Source organism: Musa acuminata, chromosome BXJ2-9 (genome assembly GCF_036884655.1).
Source record: "Musa acuminata AAA Group cultivar baxijiao chromosome BXJ2-9, Cavendish_Baxijiao_AAA, whole genome shotgun sequence".
In the NCBI taxonomy this organism is placed as follows: domain Eukaryota; kingdom Viridiplantae; phylum Streptophyta; class Magnoliopsida; order Zingiberales; family Musaceae; genus Musa; species Musa acuminata.
The window spans coordinates 35,021,134-35,044,164 of record NC_088346.1 but is presented as its reverse complement, the minus strand read 5'-3'; the positions used below and the strand labels follow the sequence as shown (position 1 = coordinate 35,044,164).

General features: G+C 38.6%; 1 long non-coding RNA gene across 1 annotated transcript; it reads left to right on the top strand.

The window, feature by feature from the left end:
* The first annotated feature begins 5,780 nt into the window (after nt 1–5,780).
* Nucleotides 5,781–22,665, top strand: LOC135623379 (uncharacterized). The gene is made up of 4 exons (XR_010491370.1): nt 5,781–6,033; nt 6,498–6,567; nt 21,220–21,323; nt 22,254–22,665. It is a non-coding gene; the product is annotated as an uncharacterized LOC135623379 (long non-coding RNA).
* Nucleotides 22,666–23,031: the final 366 nt, after the last annotated feature.

Genomic DNA, 23,031 nt, shown 5'->3' with positions numbered 1-23,031 from the left:
AGAGGTTTATTTAATATTTATTTATTATTAAGAGTCCAAGTTCTAGTGGACTCTAGGTGGAACTCTATAAATAGTGATGTAATCGTTTCTTTTCGACATATAATGAAATATTATTCAGTTTTTGACTAACCCCAAGAGGTCGATCCCCTCAAAGTGATTAAGGAGGTCGATCCACTCGAAGTGATTGTCCCTTTTCCCCTCTTTCTTCAATGATAAAACCCTAGAGTCTTATCTTTAGGGTCTTATCTTAGAAGAAAGATGAGAAAATAGATGATCACTTCGAGGGGATCGACCTCCTTGATCACTTCGAGGGGATCAACCTTCTAAGGTTAGTCAAAAGACGGAATAATATTTCATTGTTTGTTGAAAAGAAATAGTTACATCACTATCTATAAAGTTCCACCTAAAGTCTATCAAGGCTTGGACTCTTAATAATAAATAAATATTTAATAAATCTCTATCCGACTCTAACTAAACTAAACAAACTCAATAAATATTATTCAAAAGCTCATAAAATAAAAAGGTCATAACACAAGTATAGTATTAGAGTTTGGTTCGATGAAAACCAATATAAGTACATCGATTAAAAAAGAAAGGAAGACCAGTAAGTTCATAAAGAAAAAAACAAGCATCGACGCAAGTGTTCTAATGAATTTCTTTATGTCTTTAAAGGTGATAATTATTATTTTAAACTATTAAGATGAAAACTCTATTTATTCCTTAAGGATTATGAAATTTGGTATAAGATAATTTTGTTGTGTATGATCTATATAATCCTAATATTATTAAAAATTAAAATGATTAAATGAATAAGTATATATAGAAAGATGCAAGAGCTCTCTACATGCTACAAGCAATAGATGAGTCTTTATTTCCTCGAATCATGATGGCATCAACATCATAGAAATGTAAAAAGTATTAAAAAGTATGTTTCGAGGTATGGACAAAATAAAAATTTTAAAGTTTCAAATTCTTCAATATGAATTTAAAACTCTTATATTGAAAGCTTCTAAATCTGTTGCTAATTTTTTTCGAAAGTATTTTCTATTGTGAACAAAATGAGATTTCATGATGAAAATCTAAAAAATCAAACTATAATAGAAAAGGTTTTATGAAGTTTATCTTTAAAATTTAATATGATTTTTACTGAAGCTAAAGATTAAACTATATATTCTATTAATGAATTAATGGGCTCCCTTTTAGTTCATAAACAAAAAATGAATAAATCTTTAGATAAAAATTTAGAATATGCTTTTCAAATAAAAATAAATTAGAAGAAGGACTAAGAGAAAAATTCAGAAACTAGATCTCAAGGGAGAGATCAAAATGCTCGGTGTAGGAAATGAGACTAATCAAATGAGGGTTAGAGGAACACTAATGAAGGTAATAAAGAAACTAATTAATGTTTTTGTTGTAAAAAAATTTAGACATATTGAAAAAGATTGCTAGTACAAAAATAAAAATCCAAATGTTCCTCTCTACTCTCATTGTAAAAAGTATGGTCATCTTGAAAAAGATTGCCACCCTTGCCCTTCTTAAGGGACTTTTTTGTCTTTCTTTTCTTTATGGTCTCACCAGTATAGAGAATTGGCTTCTCTTTCTCGATAGTGCTCTCTACCTCCCTCAATATATTGAGGAGCTTAGGGAGAGTCACCTCAAGCTTCTTCATATTAAAATTTATTATGAACTGTGAAAAGGAATCTGGTAGGGACTAAAGAACAAGATCCACACACAAGTTATCATCTAAGACCATTCCTAGACCTATGAGTTTCTCTATCGACTTAATTATTTTTAGGACATGGTTCTGAACCGATGTTCCCTTAGTCATCTTAGTATGAAAGAGGCTATTGGATATCTCATATCGCTGAGTCCTCTATTACTCAAACAGTTTACAAACATGTACGAGAATATATCTAGCACCCATCTTTTTATACTATCTTTGTAACTCAAGAGTCATGGAGCCTAATATGTAACACTAAGCAAGAGTGGAGTCATCTCTGTACTTCACGTAACAAGTGATCTCATCCTCGCTTGCCTCTTCCTTGGGCATAGGCATCATTGTATTAAGGACATATGCGATTTTCTCCATCATGAGAACAATTCTCAAGTTGCAGAGCGAATTTATATAATTCGGACCAATGAGGCGATTAATATCAAGTATGCCATGTAAGGGATTTAAAAGTAATATTTTCTGAAAATAAAGATATAGCAGAAATAAAGAACATACAGATTTTGTAAAAAAATAAATAAATAAGATATAAACTTCTATCTTAATCTCCTCCCACTATTTTCTCGTAAAATACATAACTCCCTCCGGTATGTGAATCAAAGACCCCCGACGGATCTCTAGTGGGGATCGGGATCCAATCGATGTCTTAACGTAATCTTAAGGGACTCAACTAATCACACTAAGCTCATAAAGGTAGGCAACTCTTTCCGATCACAACTCCTTATGATTCCCATCCTGTTCGGCCTTCGAACCACCATGGTCTCGAGGGACTCAACCAATTATGATGTTTAGTTAAGTCAACATCATTGCTACAAGATGAATTTGATTTGATGATATACCCTTAAGGGACTCGACCAAGCATACCATGTCCTTAGGTCACCGGTGACATCTCTATGTTGTAGGCAATATAGCAAATTGCGATATAGGTGAGCCTCGAGGGACTCGACCAACTCAACTTACATCGAGAATCGGTCCCTACCTATAACGATGGAAGGCCACGTGGGTCAATATAATTACCTCACGTTTATCGATTTAATATTATCAAGAGAGGAGATATTGATTTGGTCTCCTAATATGAGATGTCATGTATATACATATTTAATATATATCTACATCACATGCAAATATACATATCTAATATGTGTATAAGCAATCACACATCACATGAGCAATCACAATAGATGATCATGGGACATAGCCTAATGTGATCAGGCTCGAGCCAATGGGCCTAATCACTCGCATCAAGATCTATGTGTAGCGGCGTATCTTCATGTCCTGTGACCGTCCATCTCGTCCTCGTCGATTACGTCGGTATCTTGACGTATCCCCATGTGTCGCGATCATCCATCTCGACCTCGTGGGTCCCGCTATTGCTTCCACGCTCCCACTGCATCTCCTCCTATGATTGTAACTTAATCATAAGCACGTAGACCCAACAATAAACGAGAAATAAATTGGTGGTTTATAGGCCCCAATAATAATAATACTCACAAGTACACACACATCACACGGTCCATGATCATCTATTCACATCTTACATCAGATGTAAATATCATTATGTATGACTACTAGATAATAATGATAGTTAATTAAACCTTTAAATTAACTAATTTTTTTTTTAATTGGGGACATACAGGAAATTTTTTGAACTATGAGAGGTATTTTCATAATTTGGACAAAGGACATAATTTAAAATTTTTTAAATTTCGAGGGGCAAAACTATCTTTTGCCGATAAAAACCCTACTGCCCTTCCCCTACACTAGCGATAGCCATTACGCCGAGGGGAGGGGACACCACCCATGCTCGCAGGTAGCTCGCTTGCGATCGGTGTGCCCGCGGGCGGCATCGCCCCTGCAGGTGGGTTCTCTCGTGAGCGGGTACCGTCGCCCCCGCAAGCGGTTTTGCCTGCGGACGTAGCACCTGCTACCTACCAGCCACCTGCACATAGGTGGCCAGGCCTCGGCCAAGGCTGCAAGTAGCCATTGGCCAACCTACGAGGGCAGCAATAGTTGTTGCCCCTCTCGCCTTTTGCGTCAACAATTTTGATGTTCAAAGCTTTTTTAAACACAACATATATAGTTCAAAATCAATCTTTCACACAAACAACCTGGCTTTGATACCACTATAGGAAAATCTATAGGTAACATCACATGCGCAGCAGAAGAACAAAAAATAAAATTTCTAGATTTTCCAAAAAGGTATTCGTCATTGTGCGAAGATTGGTGCACAAAATATGTAAAATCGAAAACTTCGTATATGAAATATTGTGTTTTACTTAGAGAGATCGTATATTTCTGAATCCCTACAGATCTGTAGGAGATGATAAAGGAGGTCAAGTATCCTCCTCTTTAGCGGTGATCCACACAGCAGGACTATGACGATACTCCTCAAATCATTGCCCAAATCTCTACACCTGTAATTTGAGAAAGAGAATGGGAGAGGACAATAGGAGGTGGTAACCAAAAACCTCTAGCCTATGAGTGTTAGGTTCCCTCCTATTTATAGAGGCCTCATATCAATTTAACCCTAATGGATCCTGCCCTATTGGGTATTGGATCTCCATCCAACTACCCAAGCCTCTTAGATTAGTGAATCTCTACTCAATAATCTTTTATTGGCTCTTATTGGAACTCATCCATAAGATCCAATAATTCAAGGGCTTATTGGATATCCAATAAGATAGGGGCTCCGGCGAATATCTCATATCCGAACCTCTACTCTCCGCAATGCCTACCATATATGTATGACTCTCTAAGCCCAATATTAACCTGGCCATGAGTCATACTTGTCAGAACTCCTTCTGGCTCAGTGAATTATTATCTCCATAATAATTCACTTAACTCATCGATTGTAGACGTACTAGGCCACTACGCCATAGTCCCTAGACGATACAAGGGAATCCAATCTTTTGGACCTATCTATCCTCAGTTACTATGTACCTATAGTCCTTTACCCATCTAATATCCTAGAGACCATATACCGGGCATGGTATAGTCAAACTCATACGGTTTCTACTCGAGTCTCGCTTTAATCAGATTCTCTCAAAGAACTATTTCTCTCTCAATCCGAATGACTCTAGCAAAAGATTTGTTTTAGCAAGAATACATGATATATTCCTCTTATGACTCCGAGAGTGGATGATTCTTTTTCGATACTCAATTATTCTTGTAAGGTTGGTTACCACTACCGATGGTCGGCTATGCTAGATCTGTTGAATCTCGGATTTTGATGATGAAGTCAATTATAAATTATTAAATCTAATCTATATGTTGAGAAAAGTGTGTAGGATTAACTATTATAGCAGTAAGACATAAAGCAGGTGTTGCGTTGGAATCAAGATTGAGATCTCGTTGGGAGTTTAAGAGTTCGTCGGAAGTCCGGACGTTCGTCGGAAGTTCTGCCAAAACCAACCGAGAAATCCAAGAGCTTACCAAAAAAGCTCTTCGGAACTCGTCAAGAAGATCGTCGTAAAGTTCAGGAACTTGTCGGGATGCCGCTGAAGCATTACCGAGAGTTCGTCGGTTGTTCGTCGAAAGAGCAATTGACGCACCGGAACAAAACTTAACAGGCTGTTTGGCTTTTATGTGCTCCAACTTCTGGTTGCTCCTTCGTTCGAGATGGCTCGCGCTAAATTGGGAAGTCAAATACTAGTTTTGGTGGATTAAAGGTGAGTGTCAAATAAGGAGTCAGTAAGATACACATGGAAATCCACCGCCAACTTCGATTGATGTCCTTGGTATAACAACGTGACCTCCTTAAACAATCCGGCACACGAGTTGGGCTCGTTTAAACAAGCTTACCATCCTTTGGCAAGGAGATTGATGAGCTGCTTTTTTTCTGTGCTCGTTTTAGTCAGTGATAGAATCTTTCTTTTCATATTGCATGTAATGCTAAATTTCCAATTAGAGGCGGATATAATATCTGTGTCGGATCCAGGTTTCCAATTCGGACCCAAGATATTGACATATCGGGTTCGGATCATGTTCCAGTCGCTGGAACCGCAACATAACACCCAACTAAAACCCTTGCCAATTACCAGAACCTCGAGGCCCATCCCTCCCCGTGCGCTCCCCCCAAAGCAACGCTGCTCCACCTCCTGCGCCTCCGTACGCGTTCCCTTCCTCTCGCAAATCGCGGCCGCCGAGCAAGCCCTTCCCTCGTGACGAGAGAGACGAGGTATATGGGCAGCGACAGCGAGAATAAGAAATCCGTGGAGAGGAAGAAGCCGATGGCCGTCGCACCCATCGCCAAGCCCCTGGCCGGCAAGAATCTCTGCAAGCGCACCCTAAGCTCGTCCGACGAGGTATCGAACCGAATTACCTTCTATTCTTCTTTAATTCTTCCAACGTGTTTGCAAGGCTCTTTTGTGATCGACAAAGATGGTTCTTTTGCTTCTGGTGTGTTTGAGTTCCCTGGGGATTTAGATGTATTCGGTCTGAAAAATGGTACCTTTCATTATCGTTGATTTTTTCTCCCTTTATTCCTTTGTACATTCTTCGAGGAAGAGAAAAACAATGCGGTCTCGTATCTCTAGATGATCTTTTTTTCTTTTGGTTTTTTCCTCTTTTTCGATTTCTATTTTAAACGTGAGTTGCTTTAGTTATTTGCTATTTTGGACTGTTCAAGAGGATATGGAATTGTCTGTTATGGAATCCTTATTTTTACCACTAAAATCTAGCTTGATCATGACGTGCTCCGTTCTTTCTCTTAATTTCTTTTCATACCGAATTGTATGCCAACATCTTATCTTTTCGTTTAAATTGCCAGCTGCGGAGGCCAAGAGCTTGAAACGGGGACTGAAGGAAGTAGTAAAGAGTGTCCGCCGTGGTCATAAAGGGTATGATATTTCCCTAATATATTTTTCTCTTAACAATGCATCTCTAGTTGGCAGGAGAATTGCATCCTTTGCACAACTGTTTACAATGAACTTTCCATCCGACTCTGAAACAATTGAAACTGTAATTGGCTGAAAATAACACTAAGAGACTTGTGTTCTTGCCTCCAATAGTCTTAAGAAGCATGGACATGGACACGGGAACGGACACGATAATGATACGGCAACACGTCAATCTTTGAAAAACAGGATATGCACACTGCAAGGACACGTGTGTGTATATATATATACATATATATATATATACATATATATATATACACACACACACATATATATATATATATATATATGTATATATATATATATATATACATATATACATATATATATATATATACATATATATATATATACATATATACATATATACATATATATATATATACATATATACATATATACATATATATATACATATATACATATATACATATATATATACATATATACATATATATATATATATATATATATATATAATTTGATTAGCATGAGTTTTATAGTATTTATATTTAAATTTTATAGACTTAATAATGTGAACTTTAACAAAATAGACTAGGAATTGTTATATATATATATATATATATATATATATATATATATATATATATATATATATATATATATATATATAATATAGTTTACACAAATTATTAGAACAATTTAATCAATAAAAAACCAGGTTAAAAAAATAAAAAAATAAAAAAAGTTAATAATATGTTAACAATTTAATCAGAAGCAGTAAAAGACCTTATGACATGCTGAGGAAGAAGCTTTGTCGGATGCTGGTGAAGTCGCTGAGGGTGTGCGACGACCGCTAGGTAATGGTGGACGCAGATGGGGTGCTTGAGGTGGAGGGCCCGACAACGTACGACGACAGAGGGGTGCTTGGGGTGGAGAGCTCAAGAGTGTATGATGGTCATTAGGTTGCAGGTGGGGCGCTTGGGCGAAGGGCCCGACGACACCCAATGGTAGAGGGGCGCTCGGGGCGGAGGGCCCAATAGTGCGATGATAGCTTGCGACAACAGAGGGGCACTCAAGGTGGAGGGCCTGAGAAGACGCGACAGCCATCGGGTCACAGGTGGAGCGCTTGGGGCATTGGACTTCACGTCGTTGAGGAAGAAGGGTTTGTTTCACTGTGAAATCTTCGGTTTGCTTGGGAGTCGAAGCAGAGCTTGCCTCTTCTATAGGTGGGGTGGGGGCAAAGGCTTCGTCGGTGAGGAAGAAAGGTTTGGTCGGGTCAGGACGAAGGTGGTATTTAACGTCGATGATCCATTTGTTAAAGGTAAGAAAACCTACACATGAATGTTGTATCCAATTGAATAAATTTTTTTAAAAAAAAGGACACGACTAGACACGTGTCTAACAAGTGTTCGGTCGTGTCAGTGTTGGAGATGGTATGCCACTCAAACCACCATGTTTGTGCTTCTTAGTACAACACCTTTGTCTATGATGTTGTTGTAAAGAAGCTTTAGTTTGATCTCTTTTAGTGTTTTCTCATTTCTTTTGTTCTTTTCTTCCAAAATACTATCATGAAGATTAACTAAGCTTCATATGCAGGATGACATGAAGAAGTTTTAAACAAAACTTACTTAAGATACTACATCATGACTCTTAACTCTTGCCAGATATTTATCTGCACCAATCAATTAATTCCTCTCCATTTTTTCTTCTTTGTTTCCTGTTTTCTTCTCCTCCTATTTTCCATAATGATGAGCTATTACAACTGTCTTTTAAAAATGCTTCTATCACCTTTTCTTTTTTTTGCCAAAAGATCCACTGATTGTTGTGTTCTTATAGTATTTATTATGCTTTGTAATAGTAAAATAGAGGAAGGATTCAAAGATGTTCATAGATGCTTGTAAACAACTATTAAGCAATGTGAGAAAAAGTTAGTGAACATTAAACTTGTTAAAGTTATAGTTGAAATAGCATTTTCCTATCAGCTCAATGGTGATCCATCTACTAGAAATCTCCAGTCTGACATTTTTTCTAGATTTAGATAATGACATCTCAATTTTGAATTATTTTTCATGAGAGTAATGTATCTTATATATAGTATTCTCCATAACTTTCACACTTCAATTCCATCTATGGGTCTATTGAGAGAGATTGGCTCCTTAAAGTCATTACTCAGAGGAACTATTGCTTATCACTGGTTGCTTTGATTGTCAATTGCTGCTTGATCCTATGAGTTTTTCTAGGATATCTTAGATGCCAAAGATATATTTTCTTACCAAAGATTGTTGTTTATCTTTGTCGGAATCAGTGATTTAAAAAGCGCTAGGCACCAAGATCTCAAAACGCCCGAGGTGCTAAGCGTTTGCCCAAGTGCTCACCCGAGCGAAATGAAACGCTCTAAAATATTAAAATATAAAAAATATAATATAATTAATAAATAATAATTTAAATAAAAATATCATATTAAATTAACAAAATCTAAAGTACAAAGTCACAATGGCACATTAACATAAGTCTTAAAATTCAAAACAATAAAGTTTTACATCAAAGTTATTTATCGTAATCAACATTATCATCATTTTCATTGAGTTCGTCCTCATCTTCTTGTCCTTCCTCTTTATCAAAATATGTTTTATTCTCTCTATCTTCAACAATAGCAAAAGCTGAGCTTAATGCTATTGCACTCATTTTTCTTCTCGTCATCTGTCGTGTATATGTTTGTAATTTTTCAACACGTGAAGCTCTTGCCACATCTCTCCCAGTGATTTCAATAGGCGCTCGGGTGCTTGCCTAGGCACTCGGGCGAGGTGAGGCCCTAGCGCCTCGCTTCATTTCTAGGCGACGCGCTTTAAAGAGGCGCCGCCTGGACGCTCGCTCAAGCCCAGACGTCCGGCGCTTCGAGGGAGCGCCCATGTTCAACCAAGCGATCGAACCAGTGTTTTAGGTTTGGTTCGGTCTTCGGTGCTTTAGTTGGTTTAATCGAACAAACTAAAGCACCGATATCAGCTTTCCTCTTGTGACTTCCCCAACCCTAACCTTGCTCGTTGCTATCGCTGCCGTTGCCACTGTCGCCACTCGCCGCTCCCGCTCCCGCTGTCGCTGCCATTGTCGTCGCTCCCCACTCTCGCTCCCACTGCTCACTGCTATCGTCGCTACCGCTGTTGCTACTCGTTGCTACCGCTATCGTTGCCACTGTCGCCACTCGTCGCTCTCGCTCCCGTTGCTGCTATCGTTGCCACTATTTCCCCTTCGCTGCTCTGTCATGAACGGTCGTCGCGCACTCGCAACAACTTCGTTCAACGAACCGTTCGTCGCTTTTGCATGCTTGAACAGAGACATGGCAGTTTGTTTTGTCTTGGTTTTGTGTGTTTTTGCTTGTAAAAATACATGTTCGAATAGGTTGCAGTGCACAGTGCAATCGCTCACCGCGTCAGGCCAAAAAGCCCCAAAATGGCTTCGTTTTCGCATGCCACGAGTTGTTTTCTGTAGCTCGCTGCAGCGCGCGAAATGTCAGCCATCTCAGCACCTTGGAACCCCTCAGGCGTTGAACAATCTTCACAAGTTTGTACGTTTTCTTGACGGGAACTTGCCTTCGCGCCCGGCATCCGGTGGGCATTTGTTTGTGGACTTACAACTGTTCGTTCTATCTTCTAAAGTCCTTGTTTTCCTCCTCTCTCTCTTTTCTCTTGTGCACACAAGATGCTTGTTGAATCGCTTGTAAAGCTTCCCTCTTTGCGAGACGTCGGGACTTGTCCGTCGCTCGTTTTCAATCTAATCAACTTTCTGTTTTACAAGTCCTTCGGGACCTATACGGAAACAAGCACTTAATGCCTTAATAGCTTCTATCCATCCCCCCAAATCGGACAAGGGCAAGGTTGTTGCTCTTAGTTCGAGTAGTTCAGAATCCAATAGCGACGATGAGGAGTCGCAAGGACCCCGGATGGGGGCAATGCGTTTGTTGAACGCTATACAGGGTCAAGTAGGGGAGAACATGAAGACAAGGCCGCAAAAAGCAAGAAGTAATGAGCTGATGTACGTAGACATTAAGCTCAATGGCCAAACGACTCGTGTAATAGTGGACACGGGCGCTACCCACAACTTTATTGCCGATCGAGAAGCACAGCGACTTGGGCTGATCTTGGAGAAAAACCCAAGTCGAATGAAGGCGGTGAACTCGGAGGCCAAGCAAATCTCCGGGTTGGCAAAGGGAATTCCCATCAAGATCGGAACATGGAGCGGAAGAACAAACATGATGGCGGTGCCATTGGACGACTTCCAAGTGATTCTTGGAATGGAATTCATGCACGCGGCGAAGTTGGTGTCAATGCTGTTCCTAAACTCCCTATGCATGATGGGAGGTGACGACCCCTGTATGGTTCCCGTCTCTCAGAGAAGAATCAGGGAACCCTAACAGATATCAGCATTACAACTGAAGAATGGGGTACGAAAAGATGAATTAACATTCGTGACTGTTATGAAGCTAGAGCCACTCGACGAGAAGGCCATTCATGAACCTGTTATGGTGGCGAACGTCCTAAAGGAGTTTACAGATGTTATGCCACCCGAGTTGCCGACGACTCTGCCGCCACGCAGAGGCGTAGATCATCACATCGAGCTGGAGCCAGGAGTGAAGCCTCCAGAGTTGGCAAAGCTCAGAAAGCAGTTAGGTGAACTGCTAAGTGGTGGTCTCATCCGCAGTTCTAAAGCACCATTCGGAGCTCCAATTCTCTTTTAAAAGAAACAAGATGGGAGCCTTCAACTATGCGTCGATTATCGAGCCCTCAATAAAGTGACAGTGAAGAACAAGTATCCCATCCCACTCATCGCGGACTTGTTCGATCAATTGGGCAAAGCTAAGTATTTCTCTAAACTCGACCTCCGATCGGGGTACTGGTATCCAAATACTTGGATGGTATCCAAGTATCCCATCCCACTCATCGCGGACCACCGCTGATAGTGAAGAACAAGTATCCAAATACTCTTTGAATAGTTGGTTCATATTCGAACAATTTTCAAGGTTCTCAGGGAGAATACTTTGTTCGTGAAAAGGGAGAAGTGCTACTTTACTCAAACGGAGATCTTATTCATGGGGCATCGAATCGGTGATGGCTCCATTCGGATGGACAAATCGAAGGTGCAAGCTGTTGCGGAATGGCGAACTCTAAAGAATGTGCCAGAGTTGAGATCCTTCCTTGGTTTCGTCAACTGCTATCGACGCTTCATAGCATGGTATTTGAAGCGTGCAACTCCACTAACGGAGTTATTGAAGGAGCAGCCTTGGAGATGGTCTGACAAATGTGAAGCTGCATTCCTAGATCTGAAGGTTCCTGTGTTGGAAGAATCGGTGCTCAAATTGCCAGACTATGGGAAGCCCTTCGAAGTCCATACAGATGCTTCAGACTTCATTATTGGGGGAGTACTCATGCAGGAGGGTCATCCGGTGGCCTACGAGAGCCGCAAGCTCAACGAGATCGAGCGGCGGTATCCGGTGCACGAGAAGGAGATGATAGCGGTGGTCCACTGTCTACGAGTTTGGCAACACTACCTTCTTGGATCGCGATTTGTGCTGAGGACAGACAACATCGCTTTGAGCTATTTCCAAACTCAGAAGAAACTCTCCTCAAAGAAAGCATGATGGCAGGACTTCCTGGCTGAGTTTGATATGACAATAAAGTACAAGCCCGGAAAAGCAAATGTCGTGGTCGATGTATTGAGCCGGGAGGTGGAGCGAGTGAACGCCATACAATTGGAGGACGGAGGCCAAACAAGTCAGTTACACTCCAACTTCCTTTCCAGGATCAGGGATGGATTGTATAGTGATCCCCAGGCAGTAACCCTGATGCAACTCATCAAAGAAGGCAAGGCACGACGATTTTGGGTCCAGGAGGGACTCGTTTACACAAAAGGGAATAGAGTTTATGTTCCTCGAGTGGACAATTTGAGGCGTGAACTCTTGAGAGAGTGTTACGATTCCCTTTGGGCTGGACATTCGGACATTCATAGAACCTTGGCTCTCGTGAAGAGGGCCTCTTATTGGCCAAAGATGGGGACTAATGTGGAGGAGTATGTTCGAACGTGCCTCACTTGCCAACAAGACAAGGTGGAGCAGCGGAAGCCGGTGGGGCTTTTGGAGCCGTTGCCCGTACCGGAAAAGCCGTGGGAGAGCATTTCCTTGGACTTCATATCAAGCTTGCCGATAGTAGGGGGACTGGGATCGATACTCGTAGTGGTCGATCGATTTTCAAAGTTTACAACTTTCATTGCTGCGCCCCTACACTGTTCAGCAGAGGAGGCGACCAAGCTGATGATGAAGAATGTGGTGAAGTATTGGGGAGTCCCGCACAATATTATCAGTGATCAAGACGCTCGGTTCCTGGGACGATTCTGGACCGAGCTATTCAAATTGTTAGAATCTAAGTTATACTTCTCCATAAGCCTCCACCCCCAGACAGATGGCCAAATCGAAAGGATAAACTCGCTCCTGGAGCAATATCTTCGGCACTACGTGAGTGCCAACCAGCGAGATTGGGTGAAGCTATTGGACATAGCCCAATTCTCCTACAACTTGCAGCGGAGCTCTACGTCCAACAAGAGCCCCTTCAAGATCATTACAAGACAACAACCGTCGACTCCTCACACCCTGGCTATCGAATACACTGGGAGTAGTCCATCAGCATATCACTTTGCTAAAGAATGGCACCGAAATGCAGATATTGCGTGGGCTTACTTGGAGAAGGCGGCCAAAAAGATGAAGAAGTGGGCTAACTTGGGAAGGCGACCACAAGAGTTCAAAGTCGGCGATTTGGTGTTGGTGAAGCTCCAACCAGCATCACTCCAATTCTTTATGAACAAAGTACACAAAGGATTGGCGCACAAGTATGAAGGGCCCTTCTCAATTATCAGTAGGGTGGGCAACGTCTTTTACAGGTTGCAGCTATCGGCGTGGCTAAAAATTCATAATGTTTTTCATGCCAACAACTTGAAAGCCTACCACTCAGATCCGCAAGATGCTTCCCAAAGTGTTCCAACTCGGCTACCCCCCACCAGAGCCTCCTACGAGAAGCGAGTTGAAACCATTCTGGCGGATCGCAAGATAAAGCTACCTAATGGAGCTGAGCAGACCGAGTACTTGGTGAAGTGGCGAAAGCTTTCCCGAACTGAAGCCAGTTGGGAGCCCGAAGATGCCCTATGACATGAAGAAGCAATCATCAACAACTACCAACAAGCGTCGACGAGGGCGTCGACAGTTTAAGTGGGGGAGAATGTCACGAACGGTCATTGTGCACTCACAATAACTTCGTTCAACGAACCGTTCGTTGCTTTTACATGCTTGAACAGAGACATGACAGCCTGTTTTGCCTTGGTTTTGTGTGTTTTTGTTTGTAAAAATATATTTCGAACAGGTTGCAATGCATAGTGCAATCGCTCACCGCGCCAGGCCAAAAAGCCCCAAAATGGCTTCGTTTTTGCATGCCACGAGCTGTTTTCTGTAGCTCGCTGCAGCACGCGAAATGTCAGCCATCTCAGCACCTTGGAACCCCCGTGTGGCACAGGGCTGGATGGGGCTTTGGTATATTGTCAGGCGTTGAACAATCTTCACATGTTCGCACGTTTTCTTGACCGGAACTTGCCTTCGCGCCCGGCATCCGGTGAGCATTTGTTTGTGGACTTACAACTGTTCGTTCTACCTTCTAAAGTCCTTGTTTTCCTCCTCTCTCTCTTTTCTCCTGTGCACACAAGGTGCTTGCTGAATTTCTTGTAAAGCTTCCCTCTTTGCGAGACGTCGGGACTTGTCCATCGCTCGTTTTCAATCTAATCAACTTTCTGTTTTATAGGTCCTTCGGGATTTGTACGAGGTTGCAACTAGGCTGAACCTTTGCAGACGCATATGTCGCAAGGACGCCTCAAGACTTAGGCAATCCCAGCTAAGTCCGAGAAGTTGGCGCAAGGGTGCGTCGCGACTTAGGCAACTCAAGCTAAATTTGCATTTTGGCCGCAAGGGTGCCTCACGACTTAGGCAATTCCAGCTAAGTCTGTGACAGCTCATCGGTCCTCCCGCTGCCGTTGCTCGCTGCTACCGCTGCCATTGTCGTCGCTCCCACTGCCGCTGCTCGTTACTACCGTTGTCGCTAATCTCAGTCAGCACCCTCGGTCTTCCCTTACACTCTTCTCACTTCGATAGTATACTGCTAATAGTATATTAATAGTATACTGCTAACTGTATACTAGTAACAGTATTTTTATTTATTAGATTAATAATATATTATTTTGATTTTAATACTGTTAATTTTTATTTATTTGAAATTATTGTTAGGTTTTAGGATAAATGACAAGTGTATATAGCAACTCACTAGATTCTCAAATAACATAAAAAAAAGATCCTACATGGAAGTATAATTATCTAAAGAATCCAAAAGATTCTAATATAGTGACTTGCACGTTCTGCAATAAGACTATTAGAGATAGTATTTTTTGTGCAAAACAACATTTAGTAAGAAATTTCAAGAATGCAACAGCTTGCAAAAAGTGTCCACCTGAGGTAAAAGAAGAGTTGTTGAGTTATATGAATGAAAATAAGATGCAAAAGAATGAATCTTACGGGAATTTACCAGAAGATAATGTTGAACATCTTAGGGATGAAGAGGATTATTTTATAAGTATTAACCTAAATGGGAAAAAAGTATATGACACAAAAGGAAAAGAATTTATGAGTACTAAGAAGGATACAAAAGGACCGATGGATCTATATATGTTTCAAAGATCACAGAAGCAACAAGGGCAAGTAGGAGACTCAAAATTTAGACAAACAAATATAAGTGATGCTTGTGATAAAAAAAATAAGAGGAAGAACAATTTAGCACATCTTCTATTATGCTGGTTTTCCCCTTAGTACAATTCGTTTAGATAGTTTTAAGGAAATAATTAAAGCTATTGGAAGATATGGTGCAGGATTAAAACCTCCAAGTTATTATGAGATGCGAGTTCCATTATTGCAAAAAAAGTTGAATTATACAAATGACTTACTAAAGGGTTATAAAGAATCATGGGTTACTTATGATTGCTTTATTATGTCAGATTCTTAGATTGATAGGAGACGTATGAGTATAATTAATTTTATGATTAAGTGTTCTTTAGGGATTATGTTTGTAAAGTCAATAGATGCTTCATTTTTTGTAAATTCTGGAGACAAGATATATGATTTACTTGACAAGTTCGTGGAAGAAATTAGAGAATAAAATGTTATTCAAATCATAACCGATAATGGAAGAACTATGTATTAGTTAATAATATTTATCTTTTGATTTTTTTGATTTTTGATTTTTTTAATTATTTTTATTTTCAATTAAATATGTTAAATCCTTAAGTCTTTTGTTATCCTTTATCTCAGGTAAATTGCTTGAAACAAAAAGACAACACTTATATTAGACTCCATGTGCAACATATTGTATTGATTTAATGTTGGAGGATATTGGAAAAATCTCAGACATCAAGAAAACCTTAGAAGGCAATTTTTGTTGTTGGATTTTTTTATAATCATATTGGAGCTTTGAATATGATGAGATAATTCACAGGAAACAAAGAATTAGTGAGATACGGTGTCACCCGATTTGTTATTTCATTCTTGACATTATAGAGTGTGCATTGTCAAAAACATAATATGAGAAACATGTTTACCTTTGAGAAATGGGTAACAAGTAAATGGGCAAAACAAGCAAAAGGCAAGAGGGCTACTAATATCATCTTAATGCCATCTTTTTGGAATCATGTAGTTTATATATTAAAGGTAATGAGCCCTCTTGTTTGAGTCATTCGGTTGGTGGATAATGAAAATAAGTCTACAATAAGATATATTTATGAGTCTATGAATAAAACAAAGAAGACAATTAAAAGGTCTTTTAATGAAAATGAAGAAAAATATAAGAAAAATTTTACAATCATTGACGAAAGATGGAATTATCAACTTCATCGTCCTTTACATGCAGCAGGATATTATTTAAGCCTTGAATTCTTTTATAAGATTAAATCTGTTGGGTTTGATGCAGAAGTTTTTGGATAGGTTATATCAGTGTGTTGCAAGATTAGTTCCAAGCCTTGAGGTGCAAGATAAGATTATTCGTGAATTATCTCTATATAAAAATATTGAAAGTTTTTTTGGAATTCCAATGGCAGTTTGATCCAGGACAACTACATCTCTAGGTATTAATAATTTGATATAATTAATTTCATCTATAGTATATTATTATGTTATTGCTAATATTAGCATAAATTTTGTAGTTAAATGATGGAGTCTTTTTGAAAATTCCATCCCAAACTTGTAACAATTTGCTATCAAAGTACTTAGTTTGACATGTAGTGCTTCAAGTTATGAGCGAAACTGGAGTGTCCTTGAGCCTGTAAGGATCACCAAATATTTTTGTTTCAATTAATTAATTTATTTAGATAGATGTATTAATATATTTTTAAATTATATGACATGACAGATTCACTCAAAGAGAAGAAATCGGTTAGAACATCAACGATTACGTGATTTTGTTTAATTAAGCTTTGAAGGCGTGTCATGATTTGTAAAATAGAATTGATCTAATCTCATTACAAGATATTGATGATTCAAATGAGTGGTTGGTGGGAGAAATGAGTGTCGACTTGCAAGATGTCGAAGACGAACTTGTATTTGAAGATGATAGATTGACATGAGGAGATGTAACAAGAGCTTCAGGTGCTAGAGAATTATAAATATATACAAGACAAATGACAAAGAAAAAAATGAGTGTAAAAGCATCAAGCTCGGCTCCTGTTATTGTTGAAGACATAGAGAATGAAACATATTTTGATGAAGAGGAAGGACAAGAGGAAGAGGACGAATTCAATGGAGATGATTTGTGTGAAAATGACGATAATATTGATTATGATGAATGATTTGATGTAAAATTTTATTGTTTTGAATTTTGAGACTTTTTGTTAATATGATATTGTGATTTTGTACTTTAGATTTTCTTAATTTAATAGTATATTTTTATTTAAAAAATTATATTTATTAATTATATTATATATTTTTTTATTTTAGTATCTCGCTTTGCTCGGGCGAGCGCTTAGGCGAGCACCTAACGCCTCGGGCGTTTTTGGACTTTGGCGCCTAGCGCTTTTTAAGTCACTGATCTCCCCATATCAATCTATCATCTTTAAATACAAGCTCATTTTTGGCATCTTGCAAGTTGGCACCTATTTCTCCCACCAACTACTCATTTGAATCATCAATATCTTGTAGTGAGATTGGATTAATTTTATTTCATAAATCATGACGATCCTTTAAAGCTTAATTATACTTAATATAAACAAGATTATGTAATCGTTGATGTTCCAATCGATTTATTCTTTTTGAGTGAATTTGTCATGTCATATAATTTAAAAATATATTAATACATCTATCTAAAAAAATAAATTAATTGAAATAAAAATATTTAATAATCCTTACATGCTCAAATATATTCCGGTTTCGTTCACAATTCGCAACACTACATATCAAACTAAGTATTTTGATAGCAAATTGCTGTAAGTTCGGGGTGGAATTTTCAAATAGACTCCACTATTCAATCGTAAAATTTATGTTATTATTAGTAATAATATCAAATTATTATATCAAATTATTAATACCTAGGGATGTAGTTGTCTTGGATCGAAGTGCTATTGGAATTCCAAAGAGACTATCGACATTTTTATATAGAGCTAATTCACGAATAATCTTATCTTGCACCTTAAGGCTTGGAACTAATTTTACAATGCATTGATATAAGCAATTCAAAACTTCTACATCAAACCCAAAAGATTTGATCTTATAAAAGAATTCTAGGTTCAAATAATATCCTGCTGCATATAAGGGACGATGAAGCTGATAATTCTATCTTTCGTCAATGATTGTAAAAAATTTTCTCATATTTTTTTTATTTTTATTAAAAGACTTTTGAATTGTCTTCTTTGCTCTATCCATAGCCTCGTAAATATATCCCGCTGTAGGCTTATTTTCATTATCCACTAATTGAAGGACTCGAATAAGAGGGCCCATTACCTTTAATATATAAACTACATAATTCCAAAAGGATGTCATTAAGATGATATCAGTGGTCCTCTTGTCTTTTGCTTCTTTTACTCATTTGTCTGTCACCCATTTCTCAAAGGTAAACATATTTCTCAGGTTATGTTTTTGACGATGCACACTCTGTAATGTTAAGAATGAAGTAGCAAATCGGGTGATACCATATCTCACCAACTCTTTGTTACCTATGAATTCTCTCATCATATTCAAAGCCCCAGCATAATTATTCAGAAATCCAACAACAAAGATTGCCTTTTCTAAAGTTTTCTTGATGTCAGGGATCTTTCTAATATCCTTCAACATTAAATCAATATAATGTGTCACACATGGAGTCTAATATAAGTGTTGTCTTTTTGTTTCAAGTAATTGACCTAAGACAAATGATAACAAAAATGATGAGACTTAAGAGTTTAATATATCTTCCAATTAATTGAAGATAAAGTAATTAAAAAATTAAAAAAAATTCAAAAGATGAACTTTACTAGCTAATACATAGTTGCTTCCATTGTCGATTATGACTTGAACGATATTTTGTTCACTAATTTCTTCTACTTGTCAAGCAAATCATATATCTTTCCTCTAGATTTCACAAAAGATGAAGCATCTATTGACTTCATAAATATGGTCCGTAAAGAACAGTTAACCATAAAATTAATTATACTCCTGCGTCTCCTATCGGTCCAAGCATTTGGCATAATAAAGCAATCATGTGTTACCCATGATTCTTTATAGTCCTTTAGTAAGTCATTTGTATATTCCAACTCTTTTTTCAACAATGAACCTCGTATCTCATAATAACTTGGAGGTTTTAATCTCACATCATATCATCCACTAATTTCAATCATCTCCTTAAAACTGTCTAAACGAGTTATACTAAGGGGAAGACCAGCTTGATGGAAGAAGCGAGCAATGTGCTGAATTGTTATTCCTCTTGTTTTTTTATCACAAGCATCACTTATTTTTGTTTGTCTTAATTTTGAGCCTCCTACTTGCCCTTGTTGCTTCTGTGATTCTTGAAACATATATAGATCTATCGATCCCTTTTTACTCTTCTTAGTAACCATATCTTCTTTTCCTTTTCTGTCGTGTACTTTTTTTTTACTTGAGTTGACATTCATCGAATAATCTTCTTCTTCATCATCCTTAATATATTCAACATTATCCTTTGATAAATTCTTATAAGGTGCATTCTTTTATATATTCTTTTCATTCATATAAGCTAGCAGCTCTTTTTTTACCTTAGTTAGACACTTCTTACAGGCTGCTGCATTCTTGAAATTTCCTACTAGATGTTGTTTTGTATGAAAAATACTACCTCTAATAGTCTTATCATAAAAGATGCAAGTAACTGCATTAGGATCCTTTAGATAATTATACTTCCATGCAAGATCCTATTTGATGTCATTGAAGAATCTATTGAGTTGCTTTGTGCACTTGTCATTTATCCTGAAACCTTAACAATAATTTCAAATAAATAAAGATTAGTAGTATTAAAATCGAAATAATATATTATTAATCTAATAAATAAAAAATATTGTTAACAGTATACTGAGTCGATGTGAGAAGTAAGAGTAGAGACCGATGTGAGGACTGAGGAAGAGACCGAGGTTGTTGATTGAGAGCAGGAGGCTGCTAACTGAGAGTAGCGGCAGTGGTAGCGGAGAGCAGCGATAGCGGCAGCGGCAGTGGCAATGACAGCGGAGAGCACCGACAACAGCAGCGGAGAGAGGCAACAAAACTGTCGACAACGGAATTGTGTGTAGGGTTATGGGAAGTCGCGACGAGGGGGAGGTTGATATACGTGCGTTAGTTAGTTCAATCAAACCAACTAACGCAATGTTGACCGAACCATACTTAAAAATCAGGTTCGGTCCCCTTGTTTAAATTGGGCACTCGCTTGAATCGCTCGGCGCTAAGGCTTGGCCATTAAACGAGGTGCTTGGGGGAGGCGAGCGCTCGAGTGCCTTTTTAAATCATTGGTCGGAATTATTACTTGTCACTTGCTTGACCTCACAGTTGGAACCACTCTGGTGGCGTCTCTTTGAAGTGCACCACCTGGCCATTAAACGAGGTGCTTGGGCCTCGCCTCGCGTCGCCCGAGCGCTTAAGCCAACGCCCAAGTACCTTTTTAAATCACAGGTTAATATTATTACTTGTCACTTGCCAGACCTCACAGTTGGAACCACTCTTCAGCATGATTATTTAATATAGCAATGTCAGACAGAAGCATCTTGTTGGGGTTTTTTCTAGTATGCCCTGGATTTGCTTGACTATTAATTTATATTAAAACTGAAAGTGCAGACTATGCTTGAGTTAAGTTCTACTAGAAAGAGTTTACATAATACAAGATGCAAACTGCTTGTTAAATTATTACTCTGCGGTTCTTCAATCACCTTCTAATTATGTCAAAAAGCATGACCACCTATTCTCCCTTTTTATCATCCATACACAGAAAACAGAATTCATTTAGAGTATAATTTTGTTAGCACATAAGTTGTGATTGAGATATGCTAACACTGATTTATATCTGTTGGATGCAGATTGTGTTATAGCTGGAAACATTTCTCCTATTGATGTGATTACACATGTGCCCATCTTGTTGGAGGAAGCTGACATTCCTTATATTTATGTTCCTTCAAAGGAGGTTTGTTGGGATCATCTTCCTTTCTTTGTTTTTGTTAAGCCAGATTATTAGGAAGCTTCAATCGTGAAAAAAAACACATGTTGCCTAATGCTCGTCTTTTTGCTTGACATAAATTATTTTTTGGAGTGGTGCTTCACTTCCTAATGCTGTGTCAACACTTATTGAATTATCATAGTTACCTTTCTTTTAAAAATAAAAGCATGTTGACCATTGTAACAGTTAGCCTGATAAAATGCAAGATTCTTATGCTAGCACTTGTATATTGTCTGTACCTGTAAAAGCACTCTCTGGTTCTTATACTTCTGTGCATCTTCATTTGAAATATTCTAGAATGACTGGTTTGTATTAGTAGGTGGGTGAAGGGTTGAAATTATGAAAACGGAGGTTTCCAGATATTGAAACATCTCTTTGAGCTACTGGTAGCTGACATGGTTTCCTTTGGCAGTGGTTATAACTTGCCCCACTTCCAGTTAATGATTACCTAGACAATAATATGTTTATCTACAGTTCTTTGTATGATATATCACTGCACACTCTAAATTTTATTCTGTATGGGTGGCGCTCTTGCTAGTCCTGCATGACTTCTTTAAAAGAGACTTAAATGGCTTTAAGGTTCTGGTTAGTTTTATAGTACGGAGTTTGCTTCGCGGTAGATGTGGTCATTGTGACTTACATGATCGAGGAGTCTCTAGAGTCTTATTACCTAAGCATGTGTGGCATGATCCAGGATTTCTGGTTAACTACAGTTACCACTTTCTGTATTGTTGGAAATCTGATCAGTAATGGGTCAAATACTCATAGAACAAGGTGGGGTGTAGAATTTCTGATTCTTCTCAAACAGATAGGAAATCTCCTGCTTTGCTGCTGTCCTTTTCTTCATGCCTCATATTCAGTTTTTCCCCACTTATTTGCAAGATCTTGCGGTTGCAGGGGTCACCAAGAGGCCGACATGTTGTGTATTTGTTCTAACCAAGCCAACCAAAGGGGAATTGGTCCAAGAGGGACAAGAGAAGTTGCAGGCAGATTACAACCAGGTCGTAGCAGACGTAAAGGAGCTAACAACTTCCCTTTTCTGAGTGGCAATAGTCTAAACCCATCTCACATGCCTTGTATGCATCTAATGGAATTATCATATTTGTTCTGTTTCATCCGAGTTGCCAGTACTGATACTTGGGAAAGAATCATGGAGACTGAATGCGATATTATGCAATTTTTCTGGATGTCATGTTATGTTATTGTTTGGTCTGTATGTTGGCTTATGATCAGTTTCATCAACTTTATGGTCTATCCGTCAGTAGCTGGAGAAGCTTTACCTTAAAGTTAGAGATGAGGATTTATTGCACCATGATGAGTTGAAAGGAACCCTTAATAACTCTCTTCAATTACATACGCATTCACATGCACAGGTAACATCCCCCACTTTGCTATTAGAGAATAACAATCATAAGCTTAGGGACAAGCATGCAGGACAATGCCTCGTTGTCAATGAGATTTGACTGAGATCTGCTTCACCCATGGTTAGGGAGAGTGTCTTATAAGCGACACACAAATCCAAGAATAATGACAGTACTGGATGTGGATATCGTCTGTCGACGAACAATGACTGGGAGCTTGTCATGCATCCAGTGCAGGTATCAATCATCACAAGGGGCCCTGGTTTTTGAAGAGCAAGCTGGCCAGTAACATCAGATAGCACCCAGGAATAATT